The following is a 16,498-nucleotide window of genomic DNA, read 5'->3' as shown; positions in this document are numbered from 1 at the left end:
TCCACCGATGAAAAGATATTTGTAGTTCATGAATTTATAACAAGCAAACATTGACAAAGATTTGGCATGGATAGTGTGACCTCCAGCTACAGCTTCTCTAACAAATTAATCAATTTTACAAACAGATAAATCTGAAGCCATTGGAACGATAAGTATGGAGAAAACAAACGTGGACAAATGAATAGATGCAACTTGCTCAAAGTCTTTAAAGACATTGGACACTATTGGTAATTGTCAAAGACTAGCCTTCACAGTTGGTGTATCTCAACATGTCCATAAAATAACAAACCTGTGAAAATTCGAGCTCAATCGGTCGTCGAAGTTGCGAGATAATAATGAAAGAAAAAACACCCTTGTCACATGAAGTTGTGTGCTTTCAGATGCTTGATTTCGAGACCTCAAAATTCTAAACTTGACGTCTCGAAATCAAATTCGTGGAAAATTACTTCTTTCTTGAAACCTCTGTCACTTCAGAGGGAGCTGTTTCTCACAATGTTTTATACTATCAACCTCTCCCCAGTACTCGTTACCAAGTAAGGTTTTATTCTAAACATTATTTTGAGTAATTACCAATAGTGACAACTGCCTTTAAGAAGAGCCAAAGGCGTCACCTGAGCTGCAGTTATGCAGTTTCTCCGTCGAAAGAATAACAAAAAAACACACATTTGGCTTTTGATGGGGGGGGGTTTAGGGTCTATTAAGGCATGTTAACAAAACAGAGAAATTACAAATCTGCAAAAAGTCCGTGGAAATATGCAAAACTAATAGAGCAACTCCCACAGGGTGGAGAACCATGATGGGTTCTTTTTTGCGGCTCAGTAATATCTGTTTGTAACCTTTCAAGATGTGGGGGAAACTGAGTGGGAACTAGGGCATGACAAATGACTTCTTATTTACACCTGGGAAATAAACGCACGGCAGAAGTCGGTTGTGTCAATTAGCGTCAGGGACAATTGAACCAACAACTACATAAACATTCGTAAACAGACGAAATTGCCACAGCGTGGGGGGGCTTTCATGTGTAGTTTTTAATGTCGTTATTTATTACCACAGAATGAATATTGATCGATATAAACAATAATATTATGAGAAGTCAGTCTGTCAATTAAAGGTGGACTCGGGTTTTGGTGATGACCCAAACAAAAATTGTGTGGTTTATATCTGAAAGTTTGCTTGTTCTAAAGATTTGTATTTTATTGTTATTATTATTTACAGAAATCACTGGGCAGGCTTGAGCTTCCACATGGCGCTCGACTTGATGATTGATTGTTATTTATTTGACCAAAAAACAAACAAACAAAACACAATTACAAGGGAGCAATTACAAAAAAATGAATAAAGAAGCACACCAGACAAAAGCAAAACAAAATATAAGAGATGTTAAATTTGCATCGGGGATAAAGAATATTAATTTTGATTTTTATCGATTTTATTTTATCGATGTGTGTTAGCACTGTATACTTAGTACTTTCCCGAGTCCTGTGAAAAAATATCACAGGGATATTACTCTGGTGGGATTCGAACCCAAGACCCTTGCAATTCTAGAGCACTGTCTAGAGCAACAAAATAAGCAATAGAAAACAAACAGGAGAGTTTTGAGGATTCAAATTTGTCTGTAGTGTCTGTTTGTGAGCGCTACGTATCAAGTACTGTTATGTACCGTGAAGTATCTATGCAGTTCGTGAAATCATAGCAGAGGACCGGTGATTGCGTAAAGAGCCTTTGACAAGGCTAGCTAAACGAATGTGTTCAACGTTCTTGACAAAAAATACTGAGACATTTTTTTGCTGTTTTCTCAACAAATAAAACATGTATTTAGCTGATACTTTCACAGGTAACTTAAACTGTATCTTTATATTGACCATTTGGGATACACCAAGTGAGAATACTGGTCTTTGACAACTACCAAAAGGTGTCCAGCGCATTTAAACCGAAACAGTGAGCAGATGCCATAGCGTTCACAAAGTAAGCCAATTACACAGGCACACTGACAGAATGAAATAAGAGCACTAATAACTTGAGTTTGTCCTTAGGTCAAGAGGATTTACCCTCCTTCAACTCAAGATGATCTTTATTGCTTTAAGATTGACAAGCAGTGACAGCAAGAGAGGAAGGAAGAGGAGGTAGACGGAGGGATGCATTTGCCAGCCAAAAGATATTTATCCCCTCCCATAAAATCCACACTAACGATATTAGCCCGGTTCATACTTCCTACGATTTGTAAATGCGATACAAATTTTGCGCCACGAATTCGCAACAGTTCAAAAGCGTTCAATTCCTGCTAAACATTCGCTGCGAAAACAACCACGTGGAGTCAAAATTAATTGTTAAAAGTACCCTGTAAAGCCCCCCCCCCCCCCCGCCCTTATCCGCCCTAAATAAAAGAGAGAAAGAGAGAGGTATATCATTTTTCAACAAAGTGTCTGTTCTAAAGTCAGTCCAATACATAGGCACTGGACACCTTTGGTAAATGTCAAAGACCCAGTACCCATCACTTGGTGTAACCCAACAACAAACCGCTGACAATTTGGAATCAAGAGAATAAGGAAAGAAAAAAACAAGGCTTCAGGCCTGAAGTCTTTGAGTGAGAAATAACCTCTTCTCAAAAACTACCAGTATATTACTTCAGAGGGAGCTGTTTCTCACAATGTTTTATACTATAACAGTTCTCCATTGCTCATCATTACCACATAAGTTTTTATGCTAACAATTATTTATGTAGATGGCGTAGATGGCGTTGGCAATGTCTTATTTTGAATGGTACTCCACTCCTCCTTATGATAATGCAGTCTGCACTCAGCTCTCAAAAAATGCTAAATATATCATTTGATACGAGAAAACTGTTCAACTTCAGGATAATACATGGGGCACTTTAGTTATAGGGTTTCGTTGGCTTAGTGGTCACGGGTGACACTATGCGCTTAAAGGCACTGGACACTATTGGTGAAAACTCATAAAAATTGTTAGCATAAAAACTGAAATGGGCAATGGAGAGCTATTGATAGTATATAACATTGTGAGAAACGGCTCCCTCTTTTGAGACAGAGGTAACTTCAAGTCTTTTTAGGCATCTGAAAGCACACAAAGTGATGCAACAAGGATGTTTTTTCTTTCATTATTCTCTTGCAAATTCGATGACCAATCCAGTCCAATTTTTCACAGGTTTGTTATTGTAATGTATTTTACACCATACGAGAAGACTGGCCTAAGTGGCCTTTGGCAATTACCGAACATGTCCAGTGCCTTTAAGTTTCACTAAAAGATGTTATGATGCAACTAAACACCAAAGTGGAGATTTAGTCTCGCGTGCATTTGCGGAACCAGCTGAAATACGAGTCTGGACGGTGATATGCTGGTATTGTGGATGACCCGGGGGTTCTGGAAGACTGACAGGGGGTCACCATTCCAACGGTTGCTACAGGAGCGAAGGCGGGAAGGAGGTGGGAGAAATATATCTGCTTTTAGTTTTGCCAAGATAAATATTTGTTCTTCTTCTAGGGGTCATTCACACTATCATCTATTAATAATAAATAAATAATAATAATAATGAGAACTTATAAAGCGCACAAATCCATCAAAGTGCTCATGGCGCTAAATACAAAGAATAATATTTACATGTACAATAACCAAAATTGAAACGTAAGCCTAAGCTAAGAAGAAATCCAGAACATGTTGAAGAGAAATACAATACAAATGCAATTCAAATGCAATACAAATGCAATACAAATGCAATACAAATGCAATACAAATGCATATTGGTAATGTTATTGGTAATAACTTATCAGGGATGTGATAGGCTATTGAGAGAAAAAAAATGAAATTTCAGTGCAAAGCGTGAAAGCATGCGAGCATGAAGCCCAGTATTAACATTTATCTGTGGTTTTAAAAGCCCTACTCTGCAATCTAGAGGTTATTATATGGTTATATCTCTGTTTCTTTTAGAATTTGATCTTTAAAAAAAAAACAGAATTTTTGTGTTTTTTTTAAGGGAAAAAAAAAAAAAACAGAATTCCATTGAAAATGAGGGCTGAAAGATCGAAAAACCGCTTAAAGTCGGTAAAATATCATGCCTGATGAAGTCCACAAGTTTTGTGCATTGTTTTTCAGTTCTTCTATGGCACTGATCAGCTACACTTTTGTGGAATTGGATGAGAGGAGAGGAGGCATCAGGGCTTTACCACCACCAAGGATCCACCACTTTAAAGACAAATTCTCCTTAATTAATTTGACAGAAAACGATACAACCCAATCGCTCCAAAACCAATTACAAACGACCTTTATGGTGTAGCTAAATAATTAAAAAACAACGCAGGAGGAAGTGATCGATACGGATCAATAGTAATCAATAGGCGGACGCTCCGCACGGAGACGGACGGTGAAGAAGAAGAAGAAGAAACAAGATCCACTTGGGGCTTGTCCGACACTCATCAATAACATTGAGTAGACAACGGCTCCGCTTTCAAATTTGGTTAATTTGTGGTTGTTTTATTATTGACACTATTAAAGGCACTGGACACTATTGGAATTTCTCAAAATAATTGTTTGCATAAAAACTTCCTTGGTAACAAGCAATGGAGAGCTGTTGACAGTATAGAACATTGTGAGAAACAGCTCCCTCTGAAGGAGTTTTGAGAGAGGGGTAATTTCTCACTCAAATAATAAAAGACTTCAGCTGAAGCCGCTCCAGCCTTTAATTATGCATCTGAAAGCATGCAAAGTAGTGCAACAAGGGTGTTTTTTCGTTTATTATTCTCTTGCAACTTTGATGAACAATTGAGTCCATATTTTCACAGGTTTTGTTATTTGATGCACATGTTGAGATACACCAAGTGAGAATACTGGTCTTTGACAATTACCAAACGTGTCCAGTGCCTTTGAAGGGCCGTTGGGTATGAGAATGCAAAACTAATGGGAGGGAGGTGCACTGATCTAGGGGAAGAAGAGAGGGTCCAACCACTCCGGAAAGAGAAGGCGACAAGAAAAAGTTGTTGAACAGGTAAAGAGAAGGCGACAAGAAAAAGTTGTTGAACAGGTTGGAGATGGATTCATTTTTTGTTACAATCACTGTGCATTCTTCGTTTCATCAGATGTAATAATATCAAAGTCATATATAGCACACGTATCTACCCTAAGGTACTCAAGGCACCGAGTATATACATTACATTTATCTAGAAAGAGAGATTTATGAAAGATAGCACCTTAAAATGGTTTACAAGGCGCCAACAGCCAGGAACACCGGGGCGAACCCGTTCTCTTTTCGATAAGTACAAATGGTTCTTTCACAAGATGCATACCACACCGATGCGAGCGCATGTCTTTGATAATGCAACAGTACAGTAACTGCATGGCACATACTATTACGGCGCCCGTGTGTCTCAAAAGAACATTCCATATTTCAACTCTTCGCAAATATTCGCACCATTGCACTCATAAACATTCACTATTTGTATACTGATTTCAGAACCAGACTCCAAGCACTTACAATGCTCCCTCCTCAGCCTTAAAGACAATGGACACCAATAGTATTTGTCAAAGACCAGTCTTCTCACTTGGTGTATCTCAACTTATGCATAAAATAACAAACCTGTGAAATTTGAGCTCAATTGGTCTTCAAAGTTGTGAGATAATAATGAAAGAAAAAAACACCCTTGTCACACAAAGTGCTTTCAGATGCTTGATTTTGAGACCTCAAATTCTAATTCTGAGGTCTCAAAATCAAACTCATGGAAAATATGTACATCTTCCTCAAAAACTACGTTACTCCAGTAGGAGCTGTTTCTCACAATGTTTTTTTCTATCAACCTCTCCCCATTACTCGTTAGCATATAAGGTTTTATGCTAACAATTATTTTGAGTAACTACCAATAGTGTCCACTAAGCTTGGGCGATATCACGATATTATCGAATATCGCGATATTAATTTGGACACGATTTCGATATCGGATGGATTTGGTTTTAATCGAAATATCGATATATCGCGATATATCTCGATAATCGCGATATATCGATATATCGATTAAATATTGCGATGTATTTGCTAGCTGAGACATCTTGCACCCCATAGGTTTGGAGTAAAACCAGAAGAATAGGTCATTAGAACACCTCTCTTATGCTAGGACTGTCTCTTCTACAACTTTCACTTGGAGTTTTAAGACTGATGATGTCAAATTTCATTAATCGCGATTATATCGAATATCGCGATATATTGTCGGCGATATATCGTGAATAAAATAAATCGATATCGCCTAAGCTTAGTGTCCACTGCCTTTAATAACATCAAGGTATCCTGTGATATCGATCACGCATGTACCCTCGTCTTCTTAACCGCGCACACAAACGCACTCTCAAGGTGAAGGCATGTTTCAAAATCGCTACTTCCGCTGTCACTCCAGCATGAAGACAAAACCTGGTTTAGGACGACCGGATTACACAGGATTAATCTAATTTTGAGGGGGTATTGATTGCAAGATGATAACAACCCAATTTCCTGCTGGGCGGGGACGGCTGCAGCAGCTGATGAGGTTCAGGGAAGATCTGGTACGGAATCGTTAATGAGTCTATGAAATCATCAAGGAACTTGGCCTTTAATTTCATGAAGCCTTTACGCACAAAATTTTGTTATGAGAGGACACATCTTGCTTAGCAGAAACAGGTCACCATAATTTCATATATAGCCTTTATGCTCAAAAGTTGCTCAGAGAGGAACAATCTCGCTAAGCAGAAACAGAATAACATAATTTCATATAGCCATTATGCACAAACCATTGCTAAGAGAGGATCTTGCTAATAGCAGAAACAGGTTACCATATTTTCGTATAGCCTTTACGCACAAAATCTTGCTAAGAAAGAAAAATCGTGCTTTAGCAGAAATCGATTACAAATCAGAATTCCATACAGTTTAATTTATTTCAACTGGTGCTCCACTCATTCTTTGCTTAGCAATTCTGAGGACCCCATATCAAGATGGTTTTCAACAATTCCCCCCAGTTCAAAAATTAGGAGAATTTGGGTCTCAGCGTCTTAAAAGTTAGTGTAAACAGTACATGTAGGTCAAAGAAATATGCGATAAATTTAAAGTTAATCGCTAAGCTACATGTACATGTAGCTGATACTGCAAAAAGCAAACATACCAAGGCTCCATTTAAACTCCAAAATATGGTTTCCGAAATGTATTTTGCGGCACAAAGAATGTAACTTTGCTAGACTTGATCACGCCTTAGTTCTAACACATTGCAGTATCGGAGACTATTTTTCACATTCAACCATTGCCTACGCCAACTCTTTAGGTATTTAAAATAGATCTGCAAGAATGTCAACTTCAATGTGTTTACTCCGTCTTTAACTTCTAGGATTTCCATTTCCGCTCTTCTAAATTTGTGAGTATTTCCTAAGTGATTATACCACCAAGGCCTTCAAAACGTCTCAGCATTACATGGTGGTAGCCTTGGCTCTGTTCTCCTTGAATGCTGATGTTCTGTCCATGTGGTATGAAACAGCTCAGAAACTTATCAAGATACTCTGCAAGTACCATTCACTGCTGGTAAATTGCGTAAAAAAAAACATTGACTGAGTGATGGTTACTTCGCACGGCGTGGTTCATAAGAGAAATAATAATAGGAGTATACAACCATGTATGAAACTCTATCGAGAGGAAAGTTTGGGTCCGAGAAGAACCCCGGCCTGATACAATGTACTTCTCCCCTGGGCCCGATTTCATAGAGCTGCTAAGCACAGAAATTTGCTTAGCATGAAATTTCTTCCTTGATAAAGACAGGATTACCAACCAAATTTCTATTTGTTGTTAATTGCTTGTGACTGGTATTCAGCTGTTGTTTTTATCAAAGGAAGGATTTCATGCTAAGCAAATTTGTGTGCTTAGCAGCTCTATGAAATTGGGCCCTGGTCATTGCTTTGGTGCACTTGAAATGCTCCACTAGAAATTTACAACCTCTTCCTAGGGTGCCCTTTACCAAGGAGAAAATGCCTTGGTGCCCTTACTCTTTCAAAAACGAAGCACACAGGCCTGAACCGGTATGGTTTTGACTACTACTCGAGTAGCATCATACTTTGGTCCTGCTCACAATCAGGTACTCAAGATACCCGTTACTCGGGTATTACACAGAATCGGGTACTACTTGTATTCAAGTACTACTTAAACTCGAATACTACTCATATGCAATTTCTACTCAAATTCAAGTACTAATTATACTCAAGGCCCACCCGTGCTTGAGTACTACTGAGACTTGAGTACTATTCGTATGAAGCACTACTCATAATAATTTTTAAGTACTACTCGTATCAAGTACTATTCGTATCAAGTACTATTTGTACCAAGTACTACTCGTACCAAGCACTACTTGTATCAAGTACTACTTGTATCAAGTACTATTCGTATCAAGTACTACTTGTATCAATCAAGTACTACTTGTATCAAGTACTACTCATGCGCGAGTGTTACTCAAAACCGAGTACTACTTGTACTTGAATACTACATGTACCTGTAACTGAGTACTACTTGAGTACTGTTTTCACTGAAAACTTTGTACTCGACTAAAACTCTAGAGAGGGGAAGTTATTCTAAATACATGCCATACTAGAACCCTTCTTTTACATTATGTTTTACAAAATTGTGTCACTCGACCCACTAACGGCAACTTTGGTCCCGGGTGCCAGTGTGATCTTCCGATATGAAACAAACCCGAGTCTACTACATGTAGTTTTGTTTTTCTTTCCCGTACTTGTGACTCAATATGATTTCATAGAAACATAAGCTGAGGAAGACAAGGAAAAGGAAATGAAGTAATTTGATAGAAAGTATTAAAGGCTGACTGAAGAGATAAAACTATTCAAAGACAATATTGATGGAACTTGTGCCAAAGACCTAAAATAGAACAGGTTTTTCATATCAATATTATTGTTATTATTATTTTGTTATTATGAAAGATCACCTAACATGACATGGCCAGACGACCACTTCAAGGTGAAGGCTACACTTAGTTGTTTTGGGTCTGCCACTAGGGGCACCTTGCCACCTATGCACATGTACTCCTGGCTAAAACAAGGTTACCCCCTTCACAGTCCATAAGGATGTAGGCATGGGTATCATCCACTAGGAGCCACCTACTCCTGGGATTGAAACAGGGTTACCCCCTTCACAGTCCTAAGGATGTAGGCATGGGTATCATCCACTAGGAGCCACCTACTCCTGGGGCTGAAACAGGGTTACCCCCTTCACAGTCCATAAGGATGTAGGCATGGGTATCATCCACTAGGAGCCTGGCTGGTAGAGCAAAACCTTACAACTTGTTTACAAAGCAATTATGGTTAAGTGCCTTGCTCAAGGGCACGCAAGTGTCATGACCGGGACTCTAAACCACTCTGCTGCTGCCAACACCAGAGCTTGGGTCAGGTGAACTAGACCATTCGGCCATGATATGCCACACAATTACTATGGCACTCTGCATTCTACCTCATGGACTGTTGCCCTGAAACTGATCATTTATCAGGGCCAATTTAAAAGAGCTGCTTAAAGAGCCAATAAAGGATGATCTCAATATTTCAACTATTACCTTTTTACGGCCAAATAGACATCGCAGATACCGGTTAATAACCATTTTACTCTCAAAATTTGCATTTAGTAATAAATAACTCGAGTCAAAAATGCACCCGGCCGCGCAGCTTTTTCAGCCGAGAGTCAAAAACTGCTTATCTATTATAATGACCCTGGACGCCAGTGACGATTTCCCCCCATTGATTTTGAACACAGTTCTCCAGCTTTGGCATTTCCACACCAAATAGCTGCCTCTGACGTCACGATTCCTTTGTCGCCGGGTTTGTTTGACCCCCACGATTTTAAGAACATTGGCTTGGAGCGTTCTGGAGAAAACCCATTTTTACCATGTTTTAACGTGAGGTAAGAGACTCATTATATTTTTTATGTTTCCTGGACGGACTACAGCTGTTAGAAAACTGTAATATCTATATATTTGAGATCATCCTTTATTGACTGAGTAGCTACATGTACATGTAAGCATATAATACTTTACAGAAGGTAACTTCCATTGGCCAAACAAATCCTTTTGCCATTGGCCAAAAATATCATTTGTAACCATTGTGACATGTATCATTCTTGTTTATTGCCTACTTGGATATCACAACTTCAGACCTGAAAACACACGGAAGCCATGCCCTCATGTTGCACTGAGCTTGGCCTAAGCGCCCCTTCAACAATTTCCTATAGTTTTAAAGATTTTCCAATGTAGGTGCCCTATTGCAAAATGAAAATGGCCTTGCCCTCTCAAAGATGAAACTCAAGGCCTGCACCTTACACTCTTAAAAACTCCCAGAGGTAAGAATGGACCCCTGATTCTGGGTCGGCAGGGGGGCGACCAAATCTTGGTCAGGCTGATCAGTTTGACAAAGTTTGGGGTAAGTTTGACACATATTCCCAAGTTATACCAACCAAGAAATGGGCCAGGTCCCCTGCGACCTGAATTCCTGGTCAATTCTGACCCGGGACTTTTAAGGTAGTAGTTGTAAAACAAACGTGTTTGTTCAAACATGTTTGTTGAAATGATGGCATGTCCACCTTTAAGTACCCCTGAAGTTGTATAGATTTCAAGGAGATTCTGGAAATAACATCTTCAGCACCACAGCGGGTAGATACAAAAAAAGTATGACTTATTTTGCATTACAAAAAATTCCAAAAAAAAATTCTGTTTACCAGACAGCAAAAAAACACATCTGAATTCAGATAAAAATCTGAAAAATCCGACCCCTGTTTATTCCATACTCCCCAGACTAAAGTTCCATTAGAGTTTCTTCAAAGATTCTCTGGATGACTTCCGAAAAACAGCAAAAATATCCAAGTACTGGGTGACGATTTTTACAAAGCACCAAGACTCATCTTGAGATGAATTGTCAATATCTCCAAGGTGTCGACCCCTGTTTATTCCATACTCCCAAGACTTTAGTTTCATTACAGTTTCTGCCATTCTACTCTTGACGCATACGAAATACAGCGAAGATATCATAGTACTGGCTTTCGATTTATTCCAAAGCACTAAGACTCATCTTGAGATGAATTGTCAATATCTCCATGGTGCCAATCTATGTTTATTCCATACTACCCAGACTTAAGTTCCATTACAGTTTCTTCAAGTGTACTCTGGATGACTTGCGAAATACAGCGAAGATATCTTCGATTTTAACAAAGCATTAAGATTCATCTTAAGATGAGTCGGCACATCTCCAAAGTGCCTTGTATTGTGACATCACACTAAGCCTAGCAATTACATGTACCATAAATACAAGCCTCAAAAGCTACCTTTAATGCTTTGTGAAATCGATTCCTATGAGACGTTTACAAAAAAGATCCACAGAGCCTGGACTTCCTGCAGAGTGCAGACAGGAATTGGTTTCAAAAGATCACTGGAGAGGCCTTTTGAAAATCTTCAACTTTATAGAAACGGCATCAGTACAAATTTCTATTTGATTTTTTATTGAAGAAAGAGTGCACATCTCAAAACTTCCTCAGCTATTGTTGGCACCTTTCTTCATTTTATGTGGTAATTATTTATATATAAAATAAATAAAATGTAAAATTGCTCAATATTTAGTATCTTGCCTGCCAGGAATTGTCCTTTACAAAGCACAAAGTGACCTTTACGACACAAGGTGAAACAGCCCCCACCTTCCCCACCTTCAAACCAACCCATTACCCCATACTTGGGCACCCCACTGAGATGTATAACAAAAATAACTTCAAATGTAGTGTTTGTAGAATTACAAACACTAGGTGTACGGATAGTGTATTAAAAAGGTAAACATTGAAAATATGAAATTCATAATAAGCATGTATTTATAAGTATAACACAAAAAACGTTAAATGGAGCTTTTTATTCTGATTTGAGCAGGAAGCCTGGTCACATCAGGTCTCTAGCAAGAATAAAGAATGTTTTATATGTTTTATAACTTGATAAAAAAAACAAGTAAGTTTTGTCCACACTGCAGAGACGATAATTTTCAGTACTCTTCCATCCTTGTACACATCTTTGCGACAACTCAAACGCACAAGCATGCACATAAAAATGACAAGACCGAATCCCCCCAACATCAATACAAGCAATAAAACACTCCATAAATCAAAAAGTAGACAAGCAATAGTTAACAAACCTTAAATTAATCTTGCTTCGATGTCATCATGACCAGCTCCAGTCACATTTATAACCTTTCCCAGGGATATCTGCAAAACCGAAAGAAGAAAAAAAAAAGAGTCATCAGTCATTTTAGATTCAGCATGACAGGATAAATGCTGCCTCTATTAAACTGATATTGTCATGGGGGGCAATTTCATTGAGCATGGATGACATAATGAATGTCCATGTTTTGAAGGTAACAATACTTGGAGCAGAGAGTTGAGAGACACAATTGATGTGTTTTTGCTTTGTCAGTGTCTATGTCTGGTGCTAATGTACTTGTGTATGACCTCCGTGTGAGGACATCTTACAAACTTATCAATATTATCATAGTCATGGTGTCCAAAGAGAACAACCTGGAGTGAGAGGGGGTGAGAGGGGGGGGGGAGGGGGTGAGAGGGGTGAGAGGGGTGAAAGGGGGGAGAGGGGGGAGGGAATTACAGGGCGTTATGGGGTCAGATGGTTTGAAAGAGGGAGCTAGGGGGTGAGAGGGGGTAAGATAGGTTGAGAGGGAGTAGAAGGGATGGAAGGGGGTAAGAGGGAGTTAGAGGTAACATGGGGTGAGAAGGGGGTAAGATGGGGTGAGTTTGGATGATGAGGTGAGAGTGGGCAAGATGAGTGAAAGGGGGTAAGAGAGGATAAGAGGGTGCAAGGGGGTTATAAGGGGTAAAACTGAAAAAGATGGGGTGAGAGGGGTTGACAGGGGATAAGAGAGGGTAGAAGGTGATAATTCAGAGGGATTAGAAAGGGTAAGAGGGGGTACGAGAGAGAGAGGGTGAGGGGAGGCATGAGATGGGAAAGAGGGGTAAGGGTGACCACTATAAAGAATACTATAAAATGTGTTTCAAAAAGCTGATGTTTGTATAGAAATTCAACAGAGTAATCAAACAGAGTCATTATCAAAGAATTATAATGTGTATGCCCTCATACAAGTACTTAGGGAGGGGTTTGGACAAGAGGGGTGACAAGGGGTGGTCAGGGAGGCTATGTAGATTATAAAAGGTGTTCCAAACACTAGTTCTGAAGAAATTCAACAGAGAATACTCCAAATAGTAACTATCAGTACACTATAAGTAAACCCTTTCCACACAAAAACAATCAGAATAGTAACTATCAGTACACTATAAGTATACCCTTTCCACACAAAAACAATCAGAATAGTAACTATCAGTACACTATAAGTATACCCTTTCCACACAAAAACAATCAGAATAGTAACTATCAGTACACTATAAGTATACCCTTTCCACACAAAAACAATCAGAATAGTAACTATCAGTAAACTATAAGTATACCCTTTCCACACAAAAACAATCAGAATAGTAACTATCAGTACACTATAAGTATACCCTTTCCACACAAAAACAATCAGAATAGTAACTATCAGTACACTATAAGTATACCCTTTCCACACAAAAACAATCAGAATAGTAACTATAAGTATACCCTTTCCACACAAAAACAATCAGAATAGTAACTATCAGTACACTATAAGTATACCCTTTCCACACAAAAACAATCAGAATAGTAACTATAAGTATACCCTTTCCTCACAAAAACAATCAGAATAGTAACAATCAGTACACTATAAGTATACCCTTTCCACACAAAAACAATCAGAATAGTAACTATAAGTATACCCTTTCCACACAAAAACAATCAGAATAGTAACAATCAGTACACTATAAGTATACCCTTTCCACACAAAAACAATCAGAATAGTAACTATAAGTATACCCTTTCCACACAAAAACAATCAGAATAGTAACTATCAGTACACTATAAGTAGACCCTTTCCACACAAAAACAATCAGAATAGTAACTATAAGTATACCCTTTCCACACAAAAACAATCAGAATAGTAACTATCAGTACACTATAAGTATACCCTTTCCACACAAAAACAATCAGAATAGTAACTATCAGTACACTATCAGTATACCCTTTCCACACAAAAACAATCAGAATAGTAACTATCAGTACACTATAAGTATACCCTTTCCACACAAAAACAATCAGAATAGTAACTATAAGTATACCCTTTCCACACAAAAACAATCAGAATAGTAACTATCAGTACACTATAAGTATACCCTTTCCACACAAAAACAATCAGAATAGTAACTATAAGTATACCCTTTCCTCACAAAAACAATCAGAATAGTAACAATCAGTACACTATAAGTATACCCTTTCCACACAAAAACAATCAGAATAGTAACTATAAGTATACCCTTTCCACACAAAAACAATCAGAATAGTAACTATCAGTACACTATAAGTATACCCTTTCCACACAAAAACAATCAGAATAGTAACTATAAGTATACCCTTTCCACACAAAAACAATCAGAATAGTAACTATCAGTACACTATAAGTATACCCTTTCCACACAAAAACAATCAGAATAGTAACTATAAGTATACCCTTTCCACACAAAAACAATCAGAATAGTAACTATCAGTACACTATAAGTATACCCTTTCCACACAAAAACAATCAGAATAGTAACTATCAGTACACTATCAGTATACCCTTTCCACACAAAAACAGAGGAGACTAAGCCCACAGTCCACAAGGCATGTAGTTCCCACACACCATCAGCTGCACAAACAGCATAAATCTTTGCTAGCCTAGAAGAAGGTATGGCACCTTGTGGAAGTCTGTGCATAGAGCAAAGTCTGTGGTACCAGAGTGTTGGAGGTTGTTTTGAATCTCAAAAAAAAAAAAAAAAAAACTACATTGCTCAGAAACTTGAAAAGCACTACAGGCCTGTATGCTCCTTTTTTTGAAAGGGCAAGGGCACCAAGGCCTTTTCTCCTTGGTAAAGGGCACCCTATGAGGAAATTACAAATTTCTACAGAAGCACTTCAAGGGCACCAAGGCAATGACCAGTGGGCACAGAGGCAATTGCCTTCAATGCCTCCATAAAATATCAGGCCCTGGCACTACAAAGGTTGTGTTTTTAATTGAGATATTGCCTATAACATCACAGGTGGCGGCCACGTCAAGATGTGGGCTACACTGAACTGATTTGGCTATCAACCCAAATCAACTGTCACCAGGGGCACTTTGGCCGCCTTCTCCTTCTTGGTGATGAAACTTCATTCATAAGATGTGCTCGGACAGGATCATGACTACCAGCTTGGTTACATGTATCTCATCGGTAAGCAGAAAGTTGTCAACACCTTCAAAATTCCCTTAGTAATGTCCCAATGTTTCAACAGTTCAACACATGTCCAACACATGTGGACAACAGTTCAGCATATGCACAAACAGAATTGTCAAAGAATCAAATTGCCATCTAAAAAAGGATGATGCCTTGCTCCAAATTCGTAGGAACGCTTTAGCTGTAGCCTTTTTTTTTTTTTTTTGATGAAGTAGAGAAAACAGTTTAAAAGCAGTGGACATTATTTGTAATTACTCAAAATAATTATGAGCATAAAACCTTACTTGGTTACGAGTAATGGGGAGAGGTTGATTATAAAACATTGTGAGAATTGGCTCCCTCTGAAGTGACGTAGTTTTCGAGAAAGAAGCAATTTTGGACGAATTTGATTTCAAGACCATCAGAATTAGATTTTTTAGGTCTCGAAATCAAGATCTTAAAGCACACAAAGGGTGTTTTTTCTTTCAACGCTATCTCGCAACTTCGACGACCAATTGAGCTCAAATTTTCACAGGTTTGTTATTTTATGCATATGTTGAGAAACACCAAGTGAGAAGTCTGGTCTTTGACAATTACCAACAGTGTCCAGTCTCTTTAAGACCCAGAATCTCTCAAATGTTACGATTCAGGAGGTTTGCAGACTTTCTGCATTGCCAGAAATACAAAACTAACAGGTTTGGTCACAGTGTGGACTATTTCTTTCTCCCTTTGGTGACTGCGTCAGTTCTAAGTGTTCTAAGAAAGTTTGAAGGCTCAAGGAGATTTTGAAATAATCCTGAATTCAGAAAAAGATCTCCAGAAATCACATGCCTGCAATTTATTTCAATTTATGCCAGATTTCACAAAGCTGCAAGACAAATTTCTCAGGACAGAAAACTATTTTTATTTTTTTTAAAGACACTGGACACTATTGATAATTGTCAAAGACTACTTTTCACAGTTGGTGTATCTGAACATATGCAAAAAATAACAAACCTGTGGAAATTTGAGCTCAATCGGTCGTCAAAGTTGCAAGATAATAATGAAAGAAAAAACATCATTGTCACACGATTCCAAAGTAGGGTGCTTTCAGATGCTTGATGGCGAGACCTCAAATTCTAAATCTGAGGTCTAAAGTCTAAAAAGCCAATT

The 16,498-nt window shown here is 38.4% G+C and overlaps 1 protein-coding gene across 1 annotated transcript in view; it reads right to left on the bottom strand.

Moving 5' to 3' along the window:
• Positions 1 to 16,498, bottom strand: part of LOC117302180 — a 135,120-nt gene that overhangs the window by 101,004 nt on the left and 17,618 nt on the right. The window contains exon 2 of the mRNA XM_033785994.1: positions 12,175 to 12,244. The gene's annotated coding sequence lies outside the window, so the exon portion shown is untranslated. The remainder of the gene's footprint in view (positions 1 to 12,174; positions 12,245 to 16,498) is intronic.

The sequence above is a fragment of the Asterias rubens genome, chromosome 18 (assembly GCF_902459465.1).
Source record: "Asterias rubens chromosome 18, eAstRub1.3, whole genome shotgun sequence".
In the NCBI taxonomy this organism is placed as follows: Eukaryota; Metazoa; Echinodermata; class Asteroidea; order Forcipulatida; family Asteriidae; genus Asterias; species Asterias rubens.
The sequence above is the reverse complement of the archived record's forward strand: the minus strand, read 5'-3'. Positions and strand labels throughout refer to the sequence as shown.